General features: G+C 38.1%; 1 non-coding gene across 1 annotated transcript; it reads right to left on the bottom strand.

Moving 5' to 3' along the window:
- Positions 1-14,171: 14,171 nt before the first annotated feature.
- LOC133798910 (small nucleolar RNA R71) lies at positions 14,172-14,278 on the bottom strand. The gene has a single exon (XR_009876127.1). It is a non-coding gene; the product is annotated as a small nucleolar RNA R71 (small nucleolar RNA).
- Between the last annotated feature and the right edge of the window lie 975 nt (positions 14,279-15,253).

Below are 15,253 nucleotides of genomic sequence, written 5' to 3'. Positions count from 1 at the left end.
TAACTCAGTTAAAAAGGTGATAGATTTAAAAATATATATTGTATTATTAAAGAATGAATAATGCTATGTATATAATAATATTTTATTTAAAATATGGTTAAAATGTACTATAATAAAGGAAGTGTTATTTTGTCAATCTATATATATATATTAGATACAAGCAACGTGCAATATTCGCATTTGCTTAATTTTATTTATAGAATTTATTAATTAATTTTATTAAATTTATATTAATATCATATAAATTTCAAATAAATATCATATTTTAATTAAATAATTTATTTATTTTTGTTTAAGTTTATGTTTATTCTAGTTTTTGAATTTGGGAGTGACAATTATATATGTTTACCCAAAAAATGGTTGTTGATGATGTGGCAGGGATTTCTCACACGTGGTTGACACGTGGCAGAAGTGTTGTTCGACTATCGACCAGAGGCACATCGCTTCGTCAGGGCTTAACTTTTAGATACGACTAGGCTGGTCGTATAATTTGATTTGTTTCCTTCTAAGATTGTAATCTTATAATGATTGCATTTAATATTTCCTCATTATTACCTTAATGCACAGTTATTAAGGAAAGATATGGCCCGTTGGCCCATGTAACCCTCCTTGAGCCTATAAATATACATGAAATAGCTCAAGGAAGGGACTTTTGATCCCTGAATCTTTTTGCAAAGATAGAGAGAGAAAGAGAGTTATAGTGCAATTATCCATCGTTTCATTGTATTTCTTCCAAGGTTTGTGAAACTCAAGAACCCCGAGTTCTTTGCTCACGGCTTTGAGATTCAATATCAATAATAGCACTAATGACGTAGGTCATTCCCATTCTTTGGGGCCGAACCACTATAAATCCTTGGTGTTTTCTTCTTTTCCATTGGATTAAATTCTTAATTGTTGTTTTATTTTTTGTCGTACATTTGACTCTGTGTCGTTGGCCAAATCAAGGGTCAACATTCTGGTGCTTTCATTGAGAGTTTAAAAAAAAAACTGTGACAAAATCTAATGGCGAAAACATCCAAGAAGACTGGACAGGCTGATGGCGCTGCACCATCCCAACCTCCTCCCCTAAATGTGGCCGAGAATGAACCACATTTGGAGTTTGATGAAGAGGAGTTAGATTCTGAAACACTGAGGGCAACACTAGGAGTGTTGTAGGAAGAGCTGGCTAATCTGAGGGCCAATCAGGAGAGTGTTGCGGAGACGATGGCGCTACAGCAAAGAGAAATAGAACACCAGCGCCAGGAGCTGAGTGAGCGGCAGGCGGTAATGGATCATCGGCAAAGGGATGCCATGGCCGCCCTTGAAGCAGCCATCCAACTGGCTAGGAGTCAGGCTGTGCCAACCTTCCAGCCAGATCAGCCACCGAATGCGCCACCTCAAAGAGGTCCCAATCCAAGCCCTCCGCTCCAACCGGCAAGCCCTCAAAGGCCGGAGCAGCCTCCTGTGGCTCAAGATGATGTCCCACCTAGGGATTCTAAGCAACAACCTCCATCTCAGGCTGGTCGAGGCAATCCCCAGCGCCCGAGGCAGAATAGGGTCGGGCAACCGACCCAAAGCCCTAGACGCCCCGGGGATGAAGAGTCAAATCTACCAAGCAGGGGGCAGCGTCCTTCTGCCAACAGGAGGAACACCGAGTCAGGCTCTATGGTTAGGGGCCTCCCGCGACATAACAATGCACGGGGACCCAACGACCAGCGCAGACCTCCCCCTGACGCTCGAGAAATGCCAACTCAAGGAGGAAATAGCGTGAACAGCCGGTCACGTCGTAGCCAGCCACAATTCAGAGATGGCCATGACTATAATGAAGCTGATTCTGGTAGAAGAAATGTTGGCCGGAGAAATGAGGAAAGAGGTGGAGGCAGAAGCCCCCCACCTAGAGAAAATAGGCCAGCTAGCCACAATGTTGGGGGTAACCCGGGTAGCAGAACGTCTTTAGTCAGCTAGGAGCTAGCGAGTAGAGACGATGATTTAAGGGACGTACATAACGACCGTCGTGAGAGGCACGACGAGTACGCTCCCCCGGCACCAGTGGCCCCAGCAGTCCCAGAAGCTGTTCAGGCTCAGATTGATGCCCTGAACCAGGCGGTACAGCAACTGGTCGGGGGGCGAACGTCCCATATTGAGTACGATAGGAGGAGGGGCACCCCCTTTATATAGAGGATTGCTGCAGCCGAAACCCCCAGTAAGTTCAAGATGCCAACATTGCTGAACTTTGACGGGTACGGAGACCTGGTATCTCACGTTAATAAGTTTGATATACAAATGGATATACAAAAAGTGTCGGAAGATGCCCGCTACTGGATCTTCCTTGCTACACTGTCTGACACCACCCAGGAGTGGTTCTTTAAGTTCCCTCCTGCTAGTATAGTATCTTGGGAGATGTTCGTAAAGGAATTTTACGGACAGTTTTACGTGTGTCGCGTAGACCCCATAGAGGCCAACCAGCTGGTCGAGATATGCCAGAAAGAGGGAGAGCCCTTAAAAGAATATGTCCAACGCTTCATGCAAGCAGCAGCTGGAGCCAAGATAGTGGGCGATGAGGGTAAGATGATGGCTCTAACTGATGGGGTTAGGCGTCATTCACCCCTCTGGAGTAGCCTCAGAAAGACTGGGGTAAGAAGTACCCAAGAGTTTTTGGATCGGGCTAATCGATATATCAAGCTCAAAGACGCAATTGCCAACGAAGAGAAATCGCCAACAAATGACAAGGGGCCCAAGGAAGAACACGCTAAAGCCGCCAACGAGTCGGAAAAGCCCAATGGCAACGGCAAGGGCAACGGGAATGGCAATAGTAGGAACTGTTATATTATTTTATAATATAATGTAATATTATATTATATTATATTATAATATAATGTTTTAGATTAAATAAATGTGACAAAGAGTGTCACATATTGTAACATATAATAGAGAGTTACAATATTTAGATATATGAGATATATCCAAATAATGTAACATATTTGGTGTTACAAATTTGTAACTTCCAAATATTACCCTTTATTGTGTAAATTTGTTGTTACACAATATTGAGATGAATTTCATAAAGCCATATGTGAAATGGTTGTTAGAGATATGATTTTAACCCCAATAATGTGTTTTGGGAGTTACAAAATCATTTGGGAGGGTTTGGAACTGTTTGGAAAAACAGCACATTTTTAAGTGCTAAAATTGGTCGGTGACCGCGGCCTGTGGGACAGAGACTAGTGGCCGCGGCCATAGGCCAAAAACTGACTATTTTTTTAGTTTTTTCAATCTATGTTGAACAACTCAAAAAACCCAAATAACTCCCAAAACTCATTTTTAATTCCATATTAATCCAATTAAACATTGGTAACAGCCATGGGGGTTGGTGGAATTTGAAATTCAAAGGGTGTCTCTAAACTCTATAAATAGGAGCCTATAGCTCACTTGTAAGATACAATATTTCTATCCATTAGAGCACTTGGCTAGAAACACCTTGAGGCTTGATAATTCCATAAAGCATTTCCTATAATCTGTGAGAGATCCCTTAGTGCTTGAGTTAGGGGGAAATATGCTTTTGGACAAAGGTTTCAAACGTTGTTCAAGTTGGTGATCCCCAACACTCTTCACTTTGGTAGTGTGAGTGAGAGTTGTTTATCTTTTGTTTCTTGTTCCTTTCTTTCATTCTATTGCCTTTCATCTTTATATTGTTCTTCTCTATTTACTTGTATTTCTTGTTTAAGAGTTGTAATCTTTTCTTTTCTTTTGTTTCAAACACTTTACTTTATTTGTAACATTTTGCTTAGAGTTGTATTTTACTATTCTCTTCTTCTTTATCATCTTCTTAATTTTCTTTGTTTATTTGTAATTTTCAGTGATAGAGTTGTAACTCTTTTTAATCAATCATTATTTATTTGTAATATATTGCATAGAGTTGTAATTTATTATTATTTCCATTGAGGCAAAATACATATTTTCCTAACATTCAAAAGCTTATTCCTTGTTTGTTTCAATGGAAGGTGAGACCATCAAGATCATGAACCAAGACCTAGTGAGGTTGTATAGGTTTGATGGATCCAATTTCATTAGGTGGCAAGACAAGGTGAAATTCCTTTTGACAACACTCAAGATAGCCAACATCCTTGAGTCATCCTTGGCACCTCTAGCCGAGCCATCTGAAAAAGACACTCCCGAGGAGGTGGAGAAAAGAAGGAAGAGAGAAGAGGACAACCCTCTTTGTAGGGGTCATATCCTCAATGCCCTATTCGATAGGCCCTATGACCTCTACACCGAGACAAAATCAGCCAAGGAGATATGGGATGCACTTGAGAAAAATTTTAAGGCGGAAGAGGAAGGTACCAAAAAGATTTTGATATCTCAATACTTCGATTTCAAATTTTTTGGTGATAAACCTATTCTTCCTCAAATTCATGAATTGCAAATAATTGTTAACAAATTAAATGTGTTAAAGATTGAGCTTCCCAAGGCCTTTCAAGTTGGTGCTATAGTGGCTAAATTACCACCAACTTGGAAGAGCTATAGGAAAAGAATCCTTCATAAAAATGAGGATTATTCTTTGGAGGAGATCCAAAAGCATATTCGAATCGAAGAGGAATCGATATGTAGAGATAAACTTGTGGAGGGGTCTAATGGAGAGACTTCCAAAGCAAATGCAGTGTCACAACAAAAACATTCCAAAAACAAAGGGAAAAGGGTAATGAGAAACCTTTGGGTCCAAAAACCAACCCAAACAAGTTTAAGGGAGAGAAAGGTCCTTGCTTTGTGTGTGGGAAAAATGGTCACTATGCTAAAGAGTGTAGGCATAGAAAAGACCAATAAGGACCTAAGGTGAACGCAACTCAAGAGGAAAACATAGTTGCTACCCTTAGTGAGGTGAATGCGGTCCAAGGCAAGGTGAAAGGATGGTGGTATGATACATGTGCCACCGTCCATGTCACCTATGACAAATCATTGTTCAAGACCTTTGAAGTGTTAAAGGGCAACCATGAGATACAAATGGGCAATGAGGGAAAATCAAAGGTACTTGGCAAAGGTACTATTGAAGTCTACTTCACCTCCGGCAAGAAAGTTACATTAGTGAATGTACTTTATGTTCCCGAAATGAGTAGAAACTTGGTAAGTAGTGATTTGCTTGGCAAGCCCGGCATTAAAGTTGTTTTTGAGTCTGGTAAACTTATACTGACCAAATCAAATGTATTCTTGGGAAAAGGGTACTCTTGTGAAGGAATGGTTAAATTGTGCACCAATAATATAAATTTCAATGTTATCAATAAAAATGCTAATTCTGCCTATATTGTTGAGTATGATTCTTTATTTTTGTTGCATCTTAGACTATCGCATATAGGTTTTTCAACCATGAAAAGAGTAGTAAAATGTGGTATGATTGCATGCAATATTAAAAACTATGGTAAATGTGAAACATGTGTTAAGGCGAAAATGATTAAGAAACCATTTCCTAGTGTAGAAAGATCATCTAATTTACTAGATTTAATCCATAGTGATCTTTGTGAATTAAATGGTGTTTTAACTAGAGGTGGTAAAAGGTATTTTCTTATTTTTATAGATGATTTTAGTAGATATACCTATGTGTTCCTTTTAAAGCATAAAGATGCAATTTTGATGCTTTTAAATTGTATAAATTATAAGTTGAAAATCAACTAAATAAAAAGATTAAGGTGCTAAGAAGTGATAGAGGAGGAGAGTACTTCTCTAATGAATTCAATAGATTTTGTGAAGAAAATGGTATAATTCATGAGTGCACTACACCTTATACACCACAATACAATGGCGTTGCTGAAAGGAAAAATAGGACTTATCTAGAGATGATAAATTCTATGTCGGTGTTTTCTAAGTTGAACTTCAACTTATGGGGTGAAGCCCTTTTAACCACTTGTCACATTCTTAATCGAATACAGATGAAGAAAAATGAGATATTTCCATATGAGTTATGGAAAGGAAGAAAACCCAACATAGGGTACTTCAAAGTGTGGGGGTGTCTTGCATATTGCAAGAAAAACGAACCTAATAGAACAAAGTTAGGTTCAAGAGCCATAAAGTGTGCTTTTGTTGGTTATGCCAACAATAGTAAAGCTTATAGGCTATTAGACTTAGAGTCTAATATTGTGATTGAATCTAGAAAAGTTGAATTTTTTGAGAAGATGTTATGTGACAACAATTCTTAAGCTTCAACATCTCTAAAGGAGAATTTGTTTTATGAGAACAATTCTCAAGCTTCTACATCCAAAGTTGATTCTCAAGAGGATAATTCTCAAAAGGATGTAAAGCAACCCTTTGAACCTAGAAGAAGTCAAAGGCTTAAAAATCATAAGCGTCTACTAGTGGATGAGATAGATTCTCAACGAATTTTGTTCTACATAGTAGAAGGAAATAGAGAAGAAGTCATTAGGAAAATTCCTATTGTACTTCTCGTTGAGGATGATCCTAAGACTTATAGAGAAGCTATGCAATCGAGAGATAGTGCATTTTGGAAATAAGCCATCAATGATGAGATGGATTCCATTCTTCCAATAACACTTGGGAATTGGTAAACCTCCCACCGGGGTCTAAGCCAATTGGGTGTAAGTGGGTATTTAGGAGAAAATACCACACTGAGGGAACTATCCAAACCTTTAAAGCTAGATTAGTAGCTAAAGGGTTTAGGAAAAAGAGGGTATCGATTATTTCGATACTTATGCGCCTGTTGCAAGAACAACTTCTATAAGAATTTTGTTCGCTTTAGCTTCTATACACAGCTTGTATGTTCATCAAATAGATGTCAAAACGGCATTCCTTAATGGTGACCTCAATGAGGAGGTCTATATGGAACAACCCGAAGGGTTTGTCCTACCAAAATATGAACATAAAGTTTGTAGACTTGTAAAATCCTTATATGGATTGAAACAAGCTCCTAAGCAATGGCATGAGAAATTTGATCAAGCCATAATGTCTAATTGGTTTAGACATAACAATGGAGACAAGTGTTTGTATTCCAAAACTTGTAAGGGATATGTGATCATTGTTTGCTTATACGTGGATGACATGCTTATTCTAAGTAATAGCATGAAAGGGATAGAAGAAACGAAAAGGTTTCTATCATCAACCTTCAAGATGAAAGATCTTGAAGAAGTTGACACCATACTTGGTATCAAAGTAAAGAAACATAGTGGGGGTTTTGCGTTAGGGCAAGCCCACTATGTTGAGAAAGTATTGAACAAATTTAACCATCTCAAGGTTAAAGATGCCAATACTCCATTCGATCATAGTGTAAAACTAGATAAGAATGAAGGAAGAGCGGTGGCTCAATTGGAGTACGCTAGTGCTATAGGGAGTCTAATGTACGCTACCCAATGTACAAGACCTGATATAGCATTTGCGGTAAGTAAACTTAGTAGGTTTACAAGTAATCCAAGTGTGGATCACTGGAAGGAAATTGGAAGAGTCCTAGGTTATCTCAAAAAAACCAAAGGACTAAGCCTTCACTACTCCAAATTTCCTTCAATTTTAGAAGGATATACAGATGCAAGTTGGATATCCAATCTTGGGGACAACTTGTCCACAACTGGTTGGGTATTTACACTTGGTGGAGGTGCAATTTCTTGGGGTTCCAAGAAACAAACATATATATCTCATTCCACTATGGAAGCAGAGTTCATAGTTCTAGCTGCTACCGGCAAAGAGGCCAAATGGTTAAGGGATTTGTTGATAGAGATTCCCCTAATAAAAAAGAATGTATCTACTATATCGATACATTGTGATAGCCAAGCGACATTGGCTAGAGCATACAGCGGAGTGTATAATGGGAATTCTAGACATATTAGTCTAAGACATGGATATGTAAGAGAATTGATTCAAAAAGGAGTCATCTCAATATCCTATGTGAGAACAAGTGAAAATCTGGCGGATCCTTTCACTAAGCCACTAACAAGGGATTTAGTGGATGCATCATCTCGAGGGATGGGACTTAAACTCTCTAAAGAGATTCATGATTGATGGTAACCTATCTTAATACTAGTTATTCAACTAGTGTTAGGTTCAAAACAAGTCCCATCTGAGATATTGAGTACTTGTGTGTTACAAAGTGGAGGGCTAAAACCGAAAGGTTTTTTAATAGAATTCAGTCTTGTGAAGACAAGTATTTGTGGTAACAAAGTACTGTAAGAATTCTACTTATATGGACCTAGGGGTGGTGCCGCCTCTAATGAGAATTGGGAGTATTCTCAAGAACGTCCATGAATGGAAAGTGCATGTAACGCCCTGGTTACCCCAGAACAGTTACGGTGATCGGTGAACCGGAAATTTGACCCGCTACCCGAGTCCTTTGGTTAAAAACGTGTTCTAAGTGTCATTAACAGGTTAAGGTGGAAAAACAATAAAAATGAAAGGATATATTTTATTAAGTATATAACTGCTCATGAGCTTATTAAAATATTTACAAGTTATTTACAACTCAAAATGGCCACTACTGTTTCAAATTTACAACCCCGCCGGCCTAAGCGGCAAAAATAGGGTAAACCCCCTAGTCCCTCTGAGAACTCCTTGGCCGTGGTGGTCAAGCGGCCGCATATGTACACATCACCACCTAAGCTCTCCACTCAAGGCTGGGTGAGCTTTTCTTTCCCTTTACCTACACCACATAGCACCCATGAGCCAAGGCCAAGCAAGAAAACACAATAAGCATGATATAATATCAACAATGATCATAATAATCATTCAGGACTATCATTCCAAACATATATGTGACAGTCGCAAAAGTCACTATATTGGGAATAACTCCCTTCAGCCTTGTGACGATAGGGTCACCGGGGCTTAACAGATAAATGAACCTTTCATTAGCTTAAACAAGATAGGTGCATGATGACTGGTCATCAACATAACCTTCCTCATGACCATAGAGTCATTGTTATATTATTTTATAATATAATGTAAAATTATATTATATTATAATATAATGTTTTAGATTAAATAAATGTGACAAAGTGTGTCACATATTGTAACATATTTGGTGTTACAAATTTGTAACTTCCAAATATTACCCTTTATTGTGTAAATTTTTGTTACACAATATTGAGATGAATTTCATAAAGCCATATGTGATATGGCTGTTAGAGATATGATTTTAACCCCAATAATGTGTTTTGGGGGTTACAAAATCATTTGGGAGGGTTTGGAACCGTTTGGAAAAACAGCACAATTTTTGTGCTGAATTTGGTCAGTGGCCGCGACCTGTGGGTCAGAGACCAGTGGCCGCGGCCACTAATGTCTCTGGTCGCGGCCACAGGCCAAAAACTGACCAAATTTTCAGTTTTTTCAATCTTTGTTGAGCGGCTCAAAAAACTCAAATAACTCCCAAATCTCTTTTTTAATTCCATATTAATCCAATTAAACATTGGTAACAGCCATGGGGGTTGGTGGAATTTGAAATTCAAAGGGTGTCTCTAAACTCTATAAATAGAAGCCTATAGCTCACTTGTAAGACACAACTTTTCTATCCACCAGAGCACTTGGCTAGAAACACCTTGAGGCTTGATAATTCCATAAAGCTTTTCCAATATCTGAGAAAGATCCCTTAGTGCTTGAGTTAGGGGGAAATAAGCTTTTGGACAAAGGTTTTAAACCTTGTTCAAGTTGGTGATCCCCAATCCTCTTCACTTAGGTTGTGTAAGTGAGAGTTTGGTTGTGTTTCTGTTCTTCTTTTTATTCTATTGCTTTTCTTCTTATTCTCTTGTTCTATTTACTTTTATATTTTGTTTAAGAGTTGTAATCTTTTCATTTGGTCTAAACACTTTATTTTACTTGTAATCTTTTGCTTAGAGTTGTATTCACACTATTCTCCTCTTCATCATCATCTTCTTCCTTTCTTTAGTTTATTTGTATTTTCAGTTATAGAGTTGTAACTTTATTTAATCAATCTATATTTACTTGTAATATTATTGCATAGAGTTGTAATATTATAATCATTTCCATTGAGGCAAAACAATTTTATCCTAACAGTCATAACCCTGGAACATCGTTCCCTAGCCATGTGACTAGCAGCCACCTGGGCCTTATGCCCTGGCTTTGAGTAACTAGTCTTAGACTAGGCAGGCGCTTATAAGTTCATCGACCTTAGGGTCGGTCCAGTGTTAATGCCTTAGAGTCATTCAACACTGATATCGATTAGATCTAATCTTCATTCGGCCCTGCGTTCAGGACGCTTATGTCATTTCTGACTCTTAGGTAAGTGTCCCTGACTAGTCAGTGCCATATACAAGTAATCAACATTCACTAGCATTTAATATGCAATCCATGTCCAAATTTATTAGTCAACATGCCTCAATAACAATCACGCATGTCATATATACACAGGGTGTAGTTTTCTTTCCTCAGGTTCGAGCAGGAAATATTATAAAAGCGACTCCTGAGAACGATCGATCTTTTGGTTCCTTAGTGGTTACCTAATCACAACCAATTATAGCCTCCATTAATGAGAATCAGCATGGATAGGGTCTTAACCTAAGCACCACTCTCGGGACCTCGAAACATGCCCACACGGTGAGTAGATTCGATCCCGGGCCTTAAGGATTGAAACCCCAAGTCAAAAACCCTTAAAAACACTCAAAACGGGACTTTGAAGGAACAGAGTAGCGCTACAGCGCTGACCCCTAGTGCCCCAGCGCTATACTCAGAACCTCCAACACACCCAAATGCCCCCTGAGTAGCGTTGTAGCGCCCTAGGGTGAGCGCTATAGCACTACCTCCAGACCAGGAACCCCCTGAAACCTCCTTCTTCATCTCCTTCGATCCTAACCTGATTCCAAAGCTTCCAATCCCATTTTTGGTGCCAAATGAACCCAAAAACCATCCTAACACACCCCAAGAATCACAAGCATAGGAACCCTAGCCAAAACTCCCAACAAAACCAAGTATTCAACCTAGAAATCACAACTGTAATACATAGCTAAAAAAGGGCAAACCAGAGAATTCTATGGTTAGAAACTTACCCAAAGCTCAGCTTATGATGCTCTTCAATGGAGGAACACACTCCTAAACTTCCAAGGCTTGATTCCCAAGCTTGAATCCTCAAGAATGGTTCAAAAAAATCTCAAAGAAAGTGAAGGAGAAAGAAGATACGGGAAGGCTTAGAAACTTACTCTGTTTTGCTCTCTTCTTTCACAGCCAAAAATGGTTATATCTATCCTAGGGGTGAAATGACCATAATAACCCTAGGTCAATTTAAAGTTTCTAAAGGCTCCCAAGGGAAAAATTGGTATTTTTCCACCTATCTCGTTAATCATAATTAACGCTCTCCAATTCCCGCTATTCTCAATAATCTCAAACACCAATAATTTATATCCCATTACCCTTTTACTCCCGGTAACGCTCTAATCATTAAAATCACCCCGAGACTCATCCCGAGCCCCGCACTTAAGCTTGTTGTGACTAGACCGCTAATCAATAATCCAAGATCGTCTCATGCCGAATAGCTCGAACCAACCCACATTATAATGTGGTCTCAGCATATATACCACCGACATGCATACAATTATACAATTATACCCTCAACGGGCCCAAATTACCATCACACCCCTGTAATTAAAAACGTGGACCCACATGCATACATCTAACATCATATTATAATATAATTCACGAATACATGCATATTTCATTTAATGGCACATTTAAACAAGTATGGCCCTCTCGGTCTACTAATCCCGTCATTAAACCACATCGGAGAATTCGGGGCATTACAATGCACATGGTCATTAACGGTGCAAAGCAAGACATAGAGGTCTCAAGAGAACATCGCTAAGGTGTGTGTGTTATCACCGATTTGTTATCATGAAAATATGGTTCAATGCCTAGTGCAACCAAATTTTTGACAAATTTTGTGATAATTACACTATAGTAAAGTTCAAGTTGAAAAACAATTTTCTTTATGCACTAATGCAATGACTCCTATAAGAGAGAGTTCTTATTTAATCAATTGGGGGATAAGTTATATTGTTAGGTTCATTTTAGGTTTGTTTTAGAGATTGTTTTATGTTATGTTTTTAGTTATTTAGGATTGTTTAGCGCATATTTATGCTTGTTTTCTTTTTGTTTTAGGTTTTAATGGTCAAGTACATAATATGGAGTGAAATGAGAAGAATCATGTTAAATATGATAAATAAGATGGATTTCATGTTGATTGTGGAGTTTCAAGACATTATGTGTGGAAACTACTACATTGAAGATGCTTAACACACATCGTTTATGCTCTATAACACAAGTCTGAGACTTCAAGCTGAATTTTGACCATGATTTATTCACTTTCTGGAAACACTTCTAGAAATAGAAGTTGTAGATATTTCTCTTAGATTTCCATATCCTTTTGAATCATTTAATTCGGAGTTATATCGAAGGATTTATGATTAAAATACAATGAGCTGATGGTGCAGGCTGTTCGAAACGAGTTTCTGTTCTATTCTAGAAGTAGCGTTACAACGCTACAACAAGAGCGCTACAGCGCTACAGTAATAACGCTACGGCGCTAGTGCACAAATTTTTGAGGCATTTTGGCACTGACAAGAGCGCTACAGCACTACAAATACAGCGCTATAGCACTGGTGACACGATTTTCAAATTTTAGACCACTTTTTGAAGGGCAATCTGGTCTTTTCACTTGGGAACCTTGGAGGACTATTTAAGGGTCATTAAACTGCGATTACAGGAGGACTGGAAGTTTTATAAACCCTAGATAAAAAGAGGCTGCTGTAATTATTTTCTCTGTTTTTCATCTGAATTCTGAGGTTAATTTTATGAACAATTATTTGCAGTTTATTGTCATCATGGTATTTATGAACTAATTTCTTTTATCTAGGAATTAATGTAGTCACTAAGATTTTTATTTAATTTTATTATGATATTCTATTAATACTTCTTCTCTATTCTAATCTATATGATGTTTGTTTAATGCTAGTAAATACTTGATCACTATTTGCTTGATTTAATGGTTTTGATTCAAAATTCGATAGATGAGAATTGAATATGCTATCATTGTATAGACATAGGGTGCATATTGGACGAAAGTACCTATATGACTTATGTAGTAATTAGGTTTCCATGTTTAATGCCTTTTATATGTTCAAGTTTATCACATAAATGTAGAAAACCTGCATATAGATTAAGATCTTATATCTTGAAAAAGAATAGGAATCGATTATATTAACCTGCTATTAGAATAGAAAGAAGAGATTTAGAATTGATTATTAAAAATAATAGAATGAACAGTTGATCAAATTAATTCCTAGGATTTTTATTATTGATTCTTAAGTAATGATTCAGTGTTTTGTTTCCAGTTCTTTAATTTTGGTTCATTGTTTATAGGATTTCTTTTATTTTTAATTATTCACTTAAATTTTAATTAACCAAATAGAATTCGAAAATCAATTAGTGGTACTTGGGAGATAGTCTCTGTGGGACGATATCCGTTCTTACGGAATATACTACTTGACACGACTACGTATACTTGTGTACAGAAAATTCAGATCAATTTTTTGGCGCCGTTGCCGGGGACTTATATTCCAATATCACAGTTATTGTTATTTGTTCTAATTTGGTTATTTTATTTTATTTAATTTCTGTTAACATTTATTTGGATCAAGGTTCTATTGTGTTTCAGGACTTGTTGGTATATGCGAAGCAATAGACAAAAGGAGATTATACCAATAGATCGGGAAATTGAAAGAACGTGCAGACAGAACCGGAAAATAAAAAGGAGATTGGAATTTACCATGGCTGATAATTTGGGAAATGGTGCTAATATTGGTCAAGGGGCTGCAGAAATTCCAAGGGAGCAAGGACGAAGAACTTTGAGAGATTATGTACTTCCTACTGTTACAGGAGTGCATTCATGCATTAGACCTCCAACCATTGCTGCAAACAATTTTGAGATTAAGCCAGCCATCCTTCAAATGGTCCAAACAACTATTCAGTTTGGAGGTATGCCAACAGAGGACCCCAATTTACACATAGCTAATTTTCTGGAGTTATGTGCAACGTTCAAGATGAATGGGGTGAGTGATGATGCTATAAGACTGAGGTTATTCCCATTTTCACTGAGGGATAGGGCGAAGAGTTGGCTGATATCCTTACAAGCGAATTCTATCACTACATGGGAGAAGTTAGCTCAGAAATTCCTTGCCAAATTCTTTCCTCCAGCAAAGGCTGCAAAGTTAAGGGGTGAGATTAATAACTTTTATCAGTTGGATGGAGAGTCACTATATGATTCTTGGGAGCGCTTTAAGGAGTTGTTAAGGAAGTGTCCACATCATGAAATAGAAAAGTGGATGCTGGTGCATAATTTTTATAATGGGTTGAATGGAACCATGAGGACAATTATAAATGTCGCAGCGGGAGGTGCCTTTATGAGTAAGAGTGCTAATGAGGCATATGGGCTATTAGAGGAGATGGCGATGAATAATTACCAATGGCCAACTGAAAGGGGACAACCAAAGAAGATGGCTAGAATGATGGAATTGGATGTTATATCCATGCTTACAGCTCAAGTAGCGGCCTAGACAAAGCAATTACAAAAGACTACACTCACATCTCAAGCTATGCAAGTTCAAAATCTTTGTGAGGTGTGTGGTACAATCCATCAACCAAACCAATGCCCTGCTATAGATATGAATAATATGCCCATGGAAGAAGTACAAGCTATAGGAAATTACCAAAGACAACCCAATAATCCCAATTCCATGACCTATACCCCAGCTTGGAAGAATCATCCTAATTTTTCCTGGTCTAATAATCAAAATACTTTACAACCTTATCCTCCACCTCAGCCACAATATCAACCTGCCCAAAATAGACCACCATATCCACAACAACATTCACAACAATACCCTCCACCTGGATATTATCAACCACAAAATAGACCACCTCACCCAATGCCAATGAAACCATCTGAACCTCAACCTGATGTACTCAACCAATTCATGACTGAAACCAGGGCGTCCATAAGGAGTTTGGAGACTCAAATAGGGCAATTGGCTACTTTAATGTCGAATAGAGCTCAAGGAAATTTGCTTAGCACTACAAAAGTTAATCCTAAAGAGCAGCGTAATGCAATATCCTTGAGGAGTGGGACTAAGTATGAGGGGCCTACAGTAGAAAACAAGGGCAAGAAGACTGAGGATCGATATGTCACTAGTCCAGCACAAGAGGAGGTTACTGTAGATTTTCTAAAGAAAGAGAAGTCTAATGAAGAAAAGGTTACTGAAGACCTTAGGAAGGAAGAGGAGGAGCCACC

The sequence above is a fragment of the Humulus lupulus genome, chromosome 8 (genome assembly GCF_963169125.1).
Source record: "Humulus lupulus chromosome 8, drHumLupu1.1, whole genome shotgun sequence".
NCBI classification, from domain to species: Eukaryota; Viridiplantae; Streptophyta; class Magnoliopsida; order Rosales; family Cannabaceae; genus Humulus; species Humulus lupulus.
This window is presented reverse-complemented; position numbering and strand designations above follow the sequence as displayed.